This window comes from Zea mays, chromosome 3 (genome assembly GCF_902167145.1).
Source record: "Zea mays cultivar B73 chromosome 3, Zm-B73-REFERENCE-NAM-5.0, whole genome shotgun sequence".
NCBI lineage: Eukaryota > Viridiplantae > Streptophyta > Magnoliopsida > Poales > Poaceae > Zea > Zea mays.
The window spans coordinates 71053023-71068010 of NC_050098.1; positions in this window are offsets into that span (position 1 = coordinate 71053023).

A 14988-nucleotide genomic window follows, 5' to 3' on the forward strand; every position below is an offset into this window, starting at 1 on the left:
AAGGAAAGTTGTATTCAAGACATAAATAATAAATTTATGTTGTCTTTGCATCCTCATGAGCATCCCATGGCATCCATTCTTATACATATGTATGGTTATGATTAGAACGAGAAGAAGAGGTAGAAGTAACTGAAGAGCAAGTACAACCACCTTTGGACACTCAGGCCGGGAATAGTTTCTACTTCGACATTTGTGGATCCGAGCCTGAATCACTTGTAAACGAAGGCAAGCCCCGGTGCATTTGCCACCTCCCTTGATGTTTTTAAAATCTTTCTCACTTGCTTGCTGCATTAAGTTATAGGAGTTGATTGTTAAACAATTCCTGCATTACCTTCCTTGATCTTGATTACCCCCCCCCCTTGAAATCCTGTTTTTACAAAAGGTTTTACTTTGCTTAGCTTTGCTTTAGAAAAACAAAAGGTTTTGTTTTTACCAAATATGATATGGCAAAAGTGGGTGGGATGTTTTCAAAAATAAAACTTGATGGTGGATTCATCATGGCCGTGATGGATTCAACATCGGAAAAGATGTACCTCTACCAGGTACCAAGTTTTGGGTTAAATGATTAAGCTGAGACCGGGCGGGTGACTTGCACGAGAAGAGAGTCTCGGTGTAGTGTCTCCGTCTGAGTCGATTAAGGACCGTCTCGATGTAGGCTTGATGATCGAGGACCCTTTAACTGGTCACATGCCTCGTCATGGGTAAGCCTTGCCTCGGGGAGACTAAGGCCGGAATAAGACAACACGAGATGGGCGTGGAGCGGTGGCGAGAGTAGCGTGTACCCTCCGTGGCAAGAGGCTGGACGGTGGTGTATCTGTGCTCTCGGTCTGCGTGAACCTGATCCGGTCTTAAGAACCCCGGTGGCGGGTTGACATATGCAAGGGTTAAGTGCTACATATGTCGTGTCATTGGAGATCCTCAGCTGAGTATAATCGATTCGGATCGCCGTACCTTCGCGGTTATGAAGACTTGGTCATTGCCCTACACGTAGCATTCCACTAAAGACGATGGGCTCTTGTTAAGAAATTGGCTAGTGCAGGATCAGTGATTGAACTAGGGTAGAAAGAACTCTAGTGCAGGTAATTTTACTTAACTTGACAAATAAAACTGGATTTTTAAGGATCCACTTTAGTAAGCATTTCTGCAAAAACAGAGTCTTTGAATATTGAAAAGCCTTACCTTGACTCCCATATAACCAGCATACCCTTGAGAGTCTTTTCTTTAGTCGGGTAAGACTTGCTGAGTAATTCCATACTCAGGGTTTATCCCTTCGTTGTTTTTAGGTGAGGAAGTAGCAGACTTTTGCTGCTTCTGTGCCAAGGTGGTTCCAAAAGAAGAAAATCAAGACTGAAGTGCGGGAGGACTCGGTCCTCCACCTAGGATCTTTTGTTTTTAGCTTCTCGGGAGGAGTTTGTGCCTCCCTGGTTTGTATAATATTACTTCTATGCACTCACTTTTAGACTGGTCTGAAATAACCTAACTCAAGCTTGCTTTTGAAATAAATGTAAAGTTTATGTAATTCGCTTCCGCATTTCTTTATCTCCGATGTTCGGTAATGTCTACAAGACGGGTGAGACGTTCCTGGTGAGGTAAGGAAAGATACCGAACTTGTCAAGTAGTTCAGGGGCACCTACAGCGTTGTCTGATGTCCGTTGGACAAGGACAACTGTAGGTGGGCCTAATTACTTGGGAGGTTCCGTCACACCAGCTTTGGCGGAACCGCCCGAATTATTCCAACTTAAGTGCCTAAGTCCCACCTTAAAGGCTAGACCACACTTAAATGGGAATAAAACGTCAGTCCCTCGGATCTAGTCCGACGAGGCCACTAACAGGATCAAGTACCACGTACTCACTCGATGGTGAGGCACAGAGCAAATACAATAAAACATAAAACCATACATTAAGGAGTAATTAATTTATTACAACATCATTCGATTGTTAACAAAAGCAATGATCATTGTTCGAAATGCATCGGAATAAAACTAACGATAAATAAACGGAGAAATGGGGAAGCCTGTCCCATCACTCCTCATGCTCCTCTGCCGAGGTAGGGTCCCACTCGACTGTCGAGCCCGGTGGCAAGATGGAAGGCCAAGTCACTCCAGCAACCATGTCCTCCAGAGATCCTGTAAAATTATGCCACAAGCAAGGCTGAGTATACTAATACTCAGCTAGACTTACCCGGTGTGAGGAGTCTACTCCTCTACCTCTAGACATTTAGCTGTTTGGCTGAGGGGTTTGCTTTGCCAAAAGCACTAGCTGAGTCCAAAATCAAGTTTTAGCTTTTTCAAGTTTTAGTGTGACTCTCTTAAGACTAAATGTGTACCTATATAATCATACATGGTATGAAGCATTTAGCATTCAACATCTTTTGCCAAGTCAACACATTTCCACTTGTTACTCAATGCAGTACAATGAATCAAGCAGTCTCATCAGCTGCGAGAAGCAGACGATTCGAATCGAGTTTTTATCCTTGCAAGGTAAACCTAAACAGACGACGTGGCGAGGCACTCCGTCCCCACACACATCAATTGTCCCCATCGATTCCCTGGCAACAGATTAGGGCTCACCGCCTTGGCGTACAATGCCTCACTGACCCCGACTGCCGTCGTGCAGTGGCCGCACTTGTACCCACCATAATCGGAATGGGAGACCACGTCTCAGGTCGTGTGAGGGGTAAAGTCTGCGGGCAGGTTCACTCAGGTACTAGGCTTACCGATTTACCATATTTCTCGGCATGTGTTTAGTACGTCCAAACGCTTGATACAGGTATCCGCACGTTAATCCTTATTCCAATTTCATCTCGTAGACCACGCATCCCCATGGATCCGTGTCCACAGACCATCATCGTTCTGACCTCGCGCGAGTGCTAGAAAAATCACTCGACTTCTACCGAGATCCCTAATTAGTAAAGCAGCAACTCGACCTAGCATACTAGTATCCATCTCAAAAGGTATCCTGAGTCATGCAACTAAGGTTCCAAACAACCCCTACACTTAAGTGCACATTACACACCTACAAACAATAAGTGTAGTAAAATAGCATAATAAGTAGGTTATGCATAAAACCGGGGCTTGCCTTCCAAAGCTGGGGCAGGCAGATCCTCGATGGCAGGCTCTGGTGCTGGATCCTGGGCTACCTCCTGAGCAACTCCTTGCTCCGGCACGAGGATGTACTCCCCGTCAGCGAGATTACAGTCTATCGAATGCAATGAATAAGATATATGCTTATTAATGACATGATGAATCGTAGAGGTTATGCATGGTAAAATAGTACTAAGTTTAGTGGGACTCTAGGGTTTCTTTTGAGTATACTTAAGGGTTTTGCACTTTCAACTTTGAGATTTTGAATGGAGTTACACTTTTTAATTATATTTTTATGCCCCATGAGGTACTTAAAGGTTTTGATTGTACATTATCTAATTGTCCCAACATTTTCCCTTTTCTTTCCATTGTGCTTCTATTTAAGCATTTGAACTATCATGGTCAGTTAACATTTTCCAAAAATGTTATAAAAATTACAGTGGGTAAATATTCACCATTGTGGGTTATTCTAGAAGTTTGAGGCTGAATTTAATTCAGATACTACTTGTGCAAAATTTACAAAAGTAAGGGAAAAAGGACACTTTATACTATAGCTCTAGTTTAGGTGAGGTCTCTGCACTAAATTTTATTTTTTTCAAGATTCATAGGTGATATTAGGCCTCTGTGTTAAAAATCACAAAAAAGACCTAGTGGATATTTAGTTGTGATTTTTGAAAGTTTAATGCCAAAAAAGGTACTTATAACTAACTTGTTATTTGAAAAATATCAAACAACAGAACTCATATTTTTCCTACATGTATATTAACAAAATATTAGTTATCCCAAGGTTTGGGGTGTTGTCTCCTCAGGATTATTTTTCTAAAATTTTCCTAAGTTTTCATTATTCTCATAAAATAAAAGGTATCTCATTGCTTTTGTACTAAACAAGGGCCTAACAAAATTTTCCAGTGAACTATACTAAATAAGTGAGCTAGCAAAAATGTGGTTGTCCCCTGGTTCTTATTTTAAATTACCTTTTCTATTTTCTTTAACTTTGAGCTAAAAAGGGTTTAAATGGTAAACCCTTCCTTACTTTGGTGTACTGAGGGGGTTACTATTTTTAAACAGATTAGGGAGTGATTAAGTACTTCTCTGATTTTTCTTAACCCCAATCTAACATTGTAACTATTTTTCCCTCTTTTATTTAGCTTTTGGCTAGAACACTATTTAATTCAAAACTTTAAATTCTTCTGCGACACTTAGGGGGTTTTGCATTTTTCCTAGGTAGTTCACATTATTTAGAACCTAGCAAAATTGGTTTGACTAAATTTGGTTGAATAAAACTGAAGTTATGAATTTTACAAGCTCTGTTTGTATTTAAAAGAGAAATGTTTAAAAGGTTTTCTGGAAAACCAGTTTACACCGAGGACCCTGGGCTTTTCCTAAAACAATCCTTTAACTTATACCCCTGTGCAACTATTCATCTGAGTCTCTGGCCATTCAAAACCCCCCCTGACTTCTTTTCCTTCTTCCCCGAGGTCCCTCCCCCCTTTTGAACAGTACCCGCGGAAGTAACTGGGGCGGCGCGGCTTACCGGCGGCGAGGGAGGTCCGACGGAGGATGGGGTTGGCTCCGGGAAGTCTTTGCGGTCACGACGATGTACAGCTCGACGACGGTGATGACCGGAATCGGCCGGTCCACGTGCGCTGGCGGGCGAGCTCGTCGGCAGCGGGTGCTCCGGCCTATCCACAGGGATACAGTTCAATCCAAGGGCATGAGAAGCTTCACGGGGTGCTAAGGAGTCTACCCATGCAAGGAATTGAAGAAAGGCTCACAGTGGAGCTCGGTCTACGCTCGCCGGCGGTCGGGTGAAGTCCGATGGCCTTGATCAGGTGTCTCCGGCAAGGCAGAGCTCGATTCCTCGCTCTGGGAGCTTTACTGAGGCACGCAGAGTCTCTCTCGAGGGTCCGACGGGGCTGGGAATGGCTCGGTTGGCCGGTCTACAGTGGTGGGTTCTCGGGCGGCCGCTGGCACGCCGTGTGTAGGGCAACCGTCGGTGATCTTGTGCTCCGGTGAGGTCGAGAGTGAGCGGGGGCGTACGGTTGAAGCCTCGGCTAGCTTTATAGGCGCGAGCGCGGGCAGTGGCACTGGCTTGGCTTGGCGCGGTGCGGGGCGCGTGGGGTCGGGCGCCGGGCGTGCTCTGGCGAGGTCAGGACACGTCGAACACGTGGAGGTGTGTTTCTGCCCTTGTTCAAACGCTTGTTGAGATCGCAAACGTGCGAATCATGGCAAAAATCCTGCGCAAACCTCTTCCTGGCACCTAGGGCTATCTCTTGTATGTGAGTTCCAATCGGAGATATGCCCTAGCTAGGGAGATATGCGGACGCCAAATCTGGGTTGTCTCACTGTTCACCCCGAGACAAAAGTGGTGTCAAATCGTGTCAAACGGATTTGGCTCCGGTTCAAATTTTTCCAGTGGGTTCCTTAGGTAGTTTGGCTCCTTTTTGGTATTCAGACCAAGTGGTTTTGGCGCCATTTACTAAGTGAACATGCCTGATCTTTAGTTTAGGGTTTATTTTTGACTTAGAGAAGATTAGAGAGCTCTAGTGTGCTCTCTACTTAAAGAATGGATTTGGGGTCTTTAAGGGGCCTTTTTGTAATGTTTCCCCTCTGCATTTTATAGATTTTAATGTGTACTTAACTTTGGTTAATGGTTAACTCATGATTTGCACATTTGCTTAACCTTTCCCTTAAACTAGGGTTTTGGGAGCTAAGGGCTCAAGAAGGGTCTAGGGTTTAATCTTCTCTTGCCCAAGGTGACAATTGCTCAAAATGTTTGGGTAAAGCTTTTGTCATTAACAATTCTTAGCTAATCCATGGTTTCCAAGGTTTTAGGGCTCCCTCTCCTCTACTTAACACATGTGATAACAAGTCATGGGTACAAGTAGGGCCTTGGTAACACCTGGGGTGTTACATAGGGCCTTTGTATCCTTGCGATACGCGAAGTTGTAACAGCCAAAATTCTCATGTAGCCCGTCTTCTCTGGCCTTCATTTGGTAATGTAGCTCATGCACTCGGCAGAAAGCTTCGGCATTCGGGTCCATTTGTTGGCTTCGAAGAGCCCAGATGAAGACGCTGAGCCTAACGATAGCGTTAGGGGTCAGCTGATGAAGATAGATTTCACAATTATCCAAAACTTCCCCAATCATCTCGTTCAGGGGAAACCGCAACCCCGCTCTGAAAAAACTTTTGAAACTACCACCTCATCATCTTTCGGTGTCGGAGTGGTTTCTTCCCCGACAAAACGAATCAGCTTCTCCGAAGTAACCTATCTTCATCATCATGGGCATATCAGCTTCAGAAACAGTAGATTTTTCAAAATCCAAGTGGCTGGGTTTTGACGGGATCATAATGCTATAATCCTCTAGTTCAGTTTCTTCCTCAACATCTTGTTCAGTTTCGGCAGCAGGTGCACCTTCTTCAATGGCTCCCTCTGTCACAACTAGTCCCGATTGTCTCATCACTTCGGAGATCGGAGCAGTCTCGGTGGCTTCGGCCTCCTCTCCGTCACGGGTCACCCTCGCAGTTGAGCATACTCTGGCCCTCTGATGTTGAATTTCTTGCAGTTCTTACGAAGTTGTTGTTTTTTACAGTTTTTTGACGAAGCTCCCTTTTTTGACGAAGCTAATTCGAGACGATGGCCTGCTCGAAAATGCAGTGAAAAAGCTTTGGCTATGGTTAAAATTTTCAACAGCACAACAGTGCAATGGCAATGAATATTGTGGTAACTTCACACCTACCCATCTGTTTATATAGTGCTGCAGGTGGGAAGGTGAATCGCCAAGTTGCCCGCACCCGTGAACAGTTACTCACACCCGCTGAACGGTGGACCACCCGGCGCTTGGGAGGAGAATCGCCAAACCGCGCGTACCCACCGCATGGTGGGCCACCTCGCGCTCGGAATATTTTAATCGTTTCTCGGCAACGAGCTCAGGGAAGGTGTTTTTTGGACCTTCGACATTCCGAAGCCTTGGAAATTTTTCATGGATCAAGCTCGTTACGAAAAACGATCTAGCACCGCGAAGGGGCTACTGTTGGGGGTCTGCTTCATCGCCGAAGGTCCTGTAAGAAGAAACACCTTCGGAAGATCAACACAAAAGCAACGCCGAAGCTACCATCCAGGGAGCTTCGGCATAACGACACGCCTTGAGACGAAGGGTTGCACCGACTTAAAGAGGAAAAGACCAGTCGACCCATGGTAATTTGTGTCATGATTGTAACTAGTTATAGAGGACATAAATGTAATTTTGACCGGCCTGCGTCTCGTGCCTATAAATAGGTGAACAGTACCCCTGTACTGTTCACGCTGACTTGTATTCGCTCATGCGTCATGCTTGTACCTTTGCCCTCTGTCAAGCCGAAGGTATAAATGTAATTCAATGTTGTTCTTATTCATCCATGATTATATAATAAGGACATATAAATAATGTTATATGATTATTCATGTTATTTCTCATGTTTCATATACTTCTCCTTTCATCAATATTAACTGTGATGATGAAGGTATGTCCTTCATGACCTTCGTCCGAAGATCGTTATATCCTAAGGGAAATAATGCTTCGAAGGACGAAGGGTATTAACCATTAACTTCTTTCTGTGTTGCCTTGTTCTTAATTCATAGCATTTGAGAACAAGTCCCCAACACCATATAAACTCAAAATATCATATGTGAAATGCTAATCCAAACTCTATGGTACTAGATTAGTTATTTCTATTGGAAACGATTTATAAGACAACTAACCTATAAATCATTTAAAGAATTATTAAACTGCCAGTAGACATGGTCACTAGTCATTTTATTTGAACATCTCTTTTAAGAAAGGTACAACTAAAATATATTTTATTATTTTATCATAAAAGCATGAACATTAGTAGATTTATTTTAATATTTCTCCTAGGAAATCTCTATATCATTATTAGTATTGGTAAGCGATTTGTATACCTATATATATTTACACACATTTATATGTACTTAGTGTATAAAACTGGTTTGCGCCTTATAATGAAAGACAACCATGGGATTAATCATACAAACTTATATTTATTTTTGCGCTAGAAGTACACATTTATATTGGAATAACTATCACAGGGGCCTATTCAAAATTAAACGTAGCTCGCAGGGTGTAGATCGCAAAACTTGCTTCTTCTTCTTCTACCTTCCGCTCTGGACAACGACGAGCATGGGAGAGGCCGCTGTGGGGTGGGGAAGGTGCTACGCGTGGCTTAGTGGACGGTAGACATAGGCGATGAGGAGGGGGTAGAAGCTCCGGCGTGGAACACCGGCATCGGCGGTCGGTGAACAGGGGGTTTGGTGGCGCGGCTGTAACACCCCAGGTGTTACTCAGGGTTTCTCCTCAGCACCTACCTCTGTGACCTATTATCACATGTAGCTTATTTTGAGAAAAAGACACCAAACCTGAGGAGCCAAGTCTTAACTAAGTCTTTATCCCCTTAGAGGTCATAACCTAACCATATCATGCTCTTGGAAGAGGGAGAAGTGCTAAACCCTAAAGTTCCCCTCTCTAGGGCATTAGAGCACCAAAGAAAGATTTCATAAAAGGGCTAAGTAAATCACATTGTCATGACTTGGGCTAATTATAGAAGTTACAGTACACTTAATACCCTACAAAGAAATAATAAGAAAGTTACCCCAGAAAGGTTTCACAAAGGCCCCAAAAAGGTCACTCAAGTAGGGAGCTCAAAGAAAAATCAGGATTTCCCTAATTCAAATTTCAGCCCCTTTGCAAATATCACTCGCGTTCATGGAAATAGCGAATTCAAAACTGTGGGCTCCCATTGACAAAGTTGTAATAAACTAACCCCTCTACCACATATCTAGAGATGGCATCGAAACTTGAAGATTTGTCATAATGACACTTTCGCTTTGTCACAGATTTGAGCTGTGGGATAAACCCCACTTGAGTGCACCATATCTTTGGTTCTAGTAGGAAAAATCCCTTGACCACCAAACGAAATCGGTAGCTTGAGGGGATGTGAAGAGGTTTTGTGCACTGGCCAAGGCAAGAGCAGGCTCGGACAAGTGACTACACGCGCAAGAACTACGGCACACGCAACGCCACCATGTGTTCGACCATCAATACAACACATATAGCCTTCTATGACGAATACCTTGTGACAATAGATCAAAATGTCATAAGCCTCTCCTACTTATGACATTTTGTAGGGGATGATTGACTTTAGTGATGAAAAGTAAAACTTTGTCATTAAGACCAATGCAAAATCGTCATAAATATGAAAGTGTCACATTTGTGACGAACACTCTTTCAATCTTATGACAATTAGGTAGTGTCACTATTTCATGACAATGTTGGTCGTCATAATTCTCATGTGAATTTCCTAAAAAGCAAAAATGTAGACACCACTACAAATAATGAAATAAATCAAAATGACTATGAAATAAGTTTGAATATGAAATCATGTTTAAATAAAAATTGATTAGGCTTGAATTTCCCACATGTATTGTTCTATAAATATATTACTATAGACTTAGATCTAATATATTCATGAGTAATTTGTTATATAAAAATAGCTAAAATGATAATCAAACCATGAAAATAGGAACAATTTTAAAATTAAAAATTTGGAGAAAACACCAACCAAACAATGCAAAAATGACAAAAACAATTTGGAAATAAATTTTTTGCAGAAAACACGAACCTAGATAGAAAATAGAAACAGCTTTAAAATAAAACATTTAGAGAAAACACCAACCCACATAAACTACAAAACATAAACATTTTTAAAAATAAAAACTTTGGAGAAAACTCTGGATCCACGTAGACTAAAAAAATAGAGATAGTTAAAACTAAAAAGGTTGAAAAAAAACTATATAAAGAAGTGAAGATTCAAACCAAAGACCTGTTGGTCATTAAACAACATAGCTACCACTATGCCACAAATAGGACTATGTTTGATACTTTGACACAATACATATTATGAACGTATAATTGACTTTTGTGTGGCCTCAGCTTCACGTTTCCATCCAGCGCCCTGTACCTCACGCAACAAATTCCTTCACGCCGCCGCAATTGAATCAAGAGGCAGCAACCTCCCTCTCTCATGCCATCGCCGGTGGTACCAATTTGGGCGCCATTGAGGGTGACTGCGCTACCTCGTCTGTGCCCTCGCACTCGCAGGTGATTGCGGTGGTGCCAATTTGGGCGGCAGCCTGCAGTGGTGAAGCCTCCCTCACAGCTCCACCCACAGGTCGCCGTCTTGCTCAGATCTGCCCTCATTATAGAAGCAACATCGACTTGCGTGCCCACGACACAAGCTCGTGTCGGTGCTACTGCCACCATCCCTCCACAGCACAGCCACGCTGCCAGCCTCGTGCGGCACTGCTGCGTCCTATTCTGCCACACCGGATATAACTTCTACAAGGTACCACATTATTGACCTTCAATTTATGACTAATCAAAGAATTGATCCCTATGGTAGAGGATACAAGTTGCAATGTCAAATGAGTTTTAAATTTTTTCAGCACTAGTAATTTACTATGTTATATTTTATTTCAATGTTCTGCAGATGGATAGATCTTGGATCAAAGACAAACTATTTAGCGATGCACATTTGGATGGGGTCAAAGAGTTCATGAATTTGGTTTCACAAAGATTTGATAAGAATGAGGAGCTACTATGTCCATGTCGAAGGTGTCTGAATCGAGTTCATCAACATAAGGGGGAGGTGTATGATCATTTACTTATTCATGGGATGACTAGCACATACACTAGATGGGTACATCATGGAGAACCATTTGAGGCTGAAATTAATGAAAATTATGATCATGTAGATGAATATATTGGTATCAATGAGGATGACAATATGAACGAGAATGAAGAAGATGAGCCTGATAATAGAATTCATGATATGATTCGGGAGTTGTACCCAACTAATGACCAAAGTAGAGGGAAATCTATGTTTGCAGCTTTATTAGAAGAAATGAAGCATGAACTTTACCCTGGAGCACCTTACACACGCTTTTCTTTTTTTGGTGAAGTTACTTCATATCAAGTCATTTTATCGAATCAGCAACGTTGCATTCACTGCAATGCTAAAACTATTATCAGCAGCATTCCCAGATTGCTCTCTTCCTGCATCTTACCATGAAGCAAAGAATGTTATTAATGCGTTAGGACTTGGATATGACTCAATCCATGTGTGCCCAAACAATTGTGTTCTATTTCGAAAGGAATATGCAAAACATGATGAATGTCTGGTTTGTGGTGCATCAAGATGGAAATACAGATGGAAAAAACATATTCCTGAGAAAGTACTATGACATTTTCCAATTATTCCAAGGTTGAAAAGGTTCTTTGCTTCCAAAAAAATATCAGAGGAGACACAATGGCATTTATTGAAGAGGAAGGCAGTGGAGAATGAACTAAGCCATCCAGCTGATGGTGAGGCATGGAAAGATTTTGATAGAAAATATGAGTGGATTGCAAAAGATGGAAGGAACATTAGACTTGGTCTTGCTACTGATGGTTTCAATCCATTTGGCAAAATGAACTCTTCATACAGCATGTGGCCTATATTTATTATTCCTTACAACTTTCCTCCATGGGAGTGTATGGAGCAATCCAACTTCATGATGGGTCTACTCATTCCTGGTCCATCGTGTCCAGGAAAGGATTTAGATGTTTTTTTGGAGCCACTCATTGAAGAGTTGCAAGAGCTTTGGAAAGGTGTCTCTACTTTTGATGCGTTGACAGGAAAAGATTTTGATCTACATGCTGTTGTTATATGGTGCATTCATGATTACCCAGCTTTGAGTACATTGTCAGGTCGAGTCACTAAAGGTTATTATGCTTGTGTGCATTGTGACAAAAATCCATGCTCTAGAAGAATAAAAAATAAGATATGCTATATTGGCCATCGACGTTTCCTTCCATGGGACCATATATGGAGGACAAAGAAATGGTTTGATGGTAAGGAGGACCATCTTGAAAAACCAGAGGAATTTAGTACAGACGAGTTGATGCAGCAGTTGGAGAGGGTCAAGGATGTTAGGCCAGGACAACATCCTCAAAGTAAAAAGAGAAAGCGAGAAGTAGATGGTCAATGTTGGAAACGAAGATCATCATTGTGGGATTTGCCTTATTGGTCAAATTTGAAGCTACGCCATAACCTTGATGTGATGCACATTGAAAAGAATATATGTGAGTCCATTATTGGTACATTTCTTGGCATTATTGGGAAGACAAAGGACACTATTAATGCTAGGCTTGACTTGGAAGAAATGAACATAAGGAAACATTTGCATTTGAAGCGTGATGGAAATTCCTACACTGTTCCTCATGCCCCCTATGTAATGAATAGGAGCCAAAAGTTAGTTTTTTGTGACTTCTTGAGAAGAGTAAAATTTCCTGATGGGTATGCTTCTAACTTAGCAAAATCTATTACTAGTGATGGATGTAACCTTCAAGGATTGAAAACTCATGACTGTCATATCCTACTCCAAAGAGTTTTGCCTGTTGCTATCCGAAGAATTATGCATAAGGATATATACGAAGCAATTGCCGAATTAGGTAAATTCTTTCAACAATTATGTGCTAAGACTCTAAAGTTAGATGTTTTGCATACAATGAAAGCTAAAATCCCAGTCATTTTGTGCAAACTTGAGAAAATATTTCCTCCTGCTTTCTTTGATGTGATGCTACACCTAGCTGTTCATTTACCTGATGAGGCAATCCTTAGAGGCCCAGTACAATATGGATGGATGTACCCAGTAGAAAGACGATTGTTGACATTGAAACGGTTTATGAGGAACATGGCAAGACCTGAAGGATCCATTGCAGAAGCATATATCGCTAATGAGTGTTTGACAGCATGCTCAAGGTACTTTGATGATGTTGACACACGACACAATCGTGAAGGTAGGAACAAAGAGCGTGTTGATTTGAGAAAAAGGTGATTTTTCTATGTTCCAGCATGGAGTTGATCTACTTGGAGCACCAAGGCTTACATATCTTGAAGATAATTATGACAGAATGGTTTGGTTTGTGCTAAACAATTGTCCGGAGGTTGAGCAATATTTGAAGTATACCACCCTGATATAATTCTAATTTATCTGTGTGACTTGCTAATTATTAGATTCGATGTTCGAATTAACTATGTTTCATAATTACAGGATATACAAGGAAGAGTTAGCGGATCAAGGAACTCCTTATGTTCAAAAAACCCATGATAAGCAATTTTCTTTCTGGTTTAAGAAGCATGTAAGTTTTATGCCAATATAATATTTATTAAAAAATTATAAATTGTGTTGATTTTGACCATATTACGTATTCTATTGTTTAGATTGCAAAACTACGTTACGTTGATGGAGAAGACATTACTGATGACCTATTTGCATTGTCATGTGAACCGGACCTTCGGGTTTGAATATTTTCAGCATGTCTTGTCGATGGGGTTTGATATCACACTATCGACCGTGAAAGAAATAGAAGAACACAAAATAGTGGAGTCATGTGTGGGGGTTGCCATGGCGACGAAAATATCGAATTTTATGGTCAATTGAAAGAAATAATTGAGTTGCGTTATAACTCAGATATGTCCAAATGTCGCACAGTGGTTCTATTTCGTTGTGATTGGTTTGACACTTATAGCAAGAAGGTTAGAATGAAAGATGATGGATATTTTAGAAGCATCAACCATGGTAGTTGTTGGTACAAGGATGATCCTTTTATTCTATCAACATAGGCAACAAAAGTATTTTACTTGGATGACACTAAACACTGTGAAAGCTGGAGAATTGTTCAAAAGTTTACACATAGGCACTTATGGAATGTCACTGAAAATGAAAATGAGGAAACACCCACGGGCTTGGGACTATCATACCAAGATGAAACATGTGCAGGTTTTCATGTACATGTGAATGAAGGAAATTTGAATGATGAAGTACTAGATAGTGAAGATTGTCACCACGTAGATACAAGTTTAGTTGACGAGTTTCGTAAACCAAGGCAAGACAATGTGCAAGGAGATGAGACAAGCGATGATGAAGATGAAACTATATGGCAATATGTTAGTGATGATGAAAGTCCAACAATTCTTGTCGAGGATGATGATGATGATAGCGATGCCGAGTAAAGACTAGAGTAAGTTGTCTCTAGTTGAATATATTTTTTCACCTTTCGCATGCTATATTTATCCTATACATACCTTCTAAAATTATGCTTTTTGATTGTCTTTATTGTAGAAGTTGATTGTGGAAGCATTGGTGACCTATATGGATCTTGGCCATGAAAATGGTGACCCACATGGATATTGAGTCACTCTGATAGGATGGTGGCAATTAGTTTGTGCTAGGATATTAAATTTTATTCTAGATTTTGGGATGTCCTAGGTATTTGAGCTCGGACAAAGTCTATGCTTGTGTAAAATATTTTTATCTTTCTCTATATGTCTATAGACGAAGAAATTATAATATGTCAGAACTATAATATGAATGAGCACCAATTCATTGATTTTATTCAGAAACCCTAGTATCCCTTTTTCTTGGGCATATGTTTCACTTAATATTGTTTTAGTGTAGGCCGAGTGAGGAATTGAGGATGCATGCAATCCGAATATGTGTAGGCAATCTGAAATTCTGAATATCTGCATGCAATCTGAAATTCTGAATATGTGGAGATAATCTAAATATGTGTAGGCAATCTGAATTGATTTTAGTCTTCTGGTGATATTCACTTGTGCCATTGAATATTCACTAGCAGTGCCTGAATCAGTTTTCAGTTGTTGGCACTGAATCTTTGGCCAAGTAGTGGTGGCATGCTTTGACAGAAACTATCTTTAGCCAAGCAGTGGTGACACTGAACACATGGCATCAACTGTGACATAAATTCTCTTTACTGTTTGTATTGGTGGTGTGCGTCGACAACAA